This window comes from Aplysia californica, unplaced genomic scaffold, assembly GCF_000002075.1.
Source record: "Aplysia californica isolate F4 #8 unplaced genomic scaffold, AplCal3.0 scaffold01837, whole genome shotgun sequence".
Classification (NCBI taxonomy): Eukaryota; Metazoa; Mollusca; class Gastropoda; order Aplysiida; family Aplysiidae; genus Aplysia; species Aplysia californica.
This window is the reverse complement of record NW_004799107.1, coordinates 16,789-17,908: the sequence shown is the minus strand read 5'-3', so window position 1 is coordinate 17,908 and position 1,120 is coordinate 16,789.

Here is a 1,120-nt window from a genome sequence, read left to right as displayed (position 1 = left end):
ACACTCACACACACACACACGGATTTATACAATATAATATATATTACTATGCAGATACTTTTTATTGTATCGTGAACATAGGTTTTATTCAATTGTTATTATTTTTTCTTTTATATGTATTATTGTTCAATGCTGAGTGCTCTACATGAAAATACAAATTTTGATCAATGTTTTCGGAGGTCAGAGCCAATGCAAAGCTAAGGAAAGAAAGAAAATATGGACGACTCTATCATTATCACACAATGCTCGTTGGATAAATTTGGTTTATTTATTTTAAAAGATAGTTTTAGTAAGATTGTATGGCACTCGCAGCTGCATAAGGTCATATGAGCGCCAAGGGGTGGATGTCAACAGGGAAGTCCTTACAGGGAATCAGATTTACTCTGCTCTCCTCTTTAGCTTCAACAGCACAAAATCTGCTTCGACTATCAAGGCACCCGGAAATAGCGGGTCAGAAGCAGGAGTGGCTCGTGGGGCTAAAAAGTGGGCGTGCACAATTAAGCTATAGATAGTCAAGGGCATAGTAAATAGATTGTCGCTTTGAATTCTAGAACTAAATCTGTTTGTTTGCTTAACATCAGTTTCTGCATCCTGCATTGGAACTGAACTCTCACGTAATAAATTTCACCGCTCTGCTGCGAAACCATTCAAAGGCACAACTCACAGGACGCAGGATGGTGACTTAAGTATGCCACGTTCACCTCCCTCAGGTTCACGGTCACAGAGTCCCTTTAAATAGTGGCAAGACAATGAACCAATCACAATTCACTTGAGCACTTCGCTGAATTGCTCCGGGGACCACATAATTTTGGCATAGAATAGTGTGCAGTCTATCGCGTTTATTTTTAGACTGACTACTGTGGGCTAAGTTACGTCGGTGAACATTTGAGATGTGCCGTCTCATTAATATAAATGTACCGCCAAACTCTCTACGAGTGTCATCATCACTTGGGTTATCCCAAAGAGCGATTCATTGGTCAGGTTACCACTGTTGAATATCCTATTATGCTTAGTTAAAGCGCGTGGACTTTGGCATGGCATAGTAGATGTTTTATGGCGCTTTTGACACAGAAATGATAAGTTCATTTGATACTGTGGGGGTGGCTTTGATTTTTATATT